The 707-nt window shown below is 39.6% G+C and overlaps 1 protein-coding gene across 1 annotated transcript in view; it reads right to left on the reverse strand.

Annotated features, from left to right (window-relative positions):
* pomt1 (protein-O-mannosyltransferase 1) overlaps positions 1-707 on the reverse strand; it is a 14,898-nt gene that overhangs the window by 3,938 nt on the left and 10,253 nt on the right. The gene's annotated exons all lie outside the window — the stretch shown is intronic.

Genomic DNA, 707 nt, shown 5'->3' on the forward strand with positions numbered 1-707 from the left:
TGGAGAACCTTCTAAACCTCTAGAGAACCTTCTAAACCTCTGGAAAACCTCATAAACCTCTGGAGAACTTCATAAACCCCTGGTCGTCTGTCTTTTCTACCAATAATCCCTTACAGGACAGAAGTTATCTGGAGAACCTCATGTGCGTTCCTTAGGATTGTGTGATGTTTTGTTCTCTTCTACAGTCCTTGTTGTGTGAAAGAACCAGAGGAATGTATGAGAACGATACACATTTATAATATTTGCATCGTCTGAACTCAGAAAACCAAAGCAGCTGAAGTTTTGTTGAGTTCTGAACATAAACACATGATCGGGTTCTCTCACTGCTTTCTGTGTAGAACAGGAATGATTAACTTGCTGATCAATATTTGTATTAATTACCACAGTGTTACATTATTGAACAGCCTGACTCGGTAACTACTGAATGTCTTCATCAGATAATAAATCATTTTGTCTCCAGTCTTTCCTGAAGTTTCCTAAAATTCCTTCTTTAAACTACAACTAGAATTTACTGATGTTCCCTGAATGCGTCACATGCAGCTGCACTAGATGCTGTAGCTCACCTGCAGACAGGTGTGACCACAGATTACTGTGGAAACTGTGAAATAAGGAGTTCTAATGTTCAGATTTCTATGAGTGCAGCACATTTTAAATGTAAATGCTGCAGTGCACCTGACCCTTCAGGTACATCTGACCCTTCAGGTGTT

This window comes from Stegastes partitus, unplaced genomic scaffold (genome assembly GCF_000690725.1).
Source record: "Stegastes partitus isolate 25-593 unplaced genomic scaffold, Stegastes_partitus-1.0.2 Scaffold2629, whole genome shotgun sequence".
NCBI classification, from domain to species: Eukaryota; Metazoa; Chordata; class Actinopteri; family Pomacentridae; genus Stegastes; species Stegastes partitus.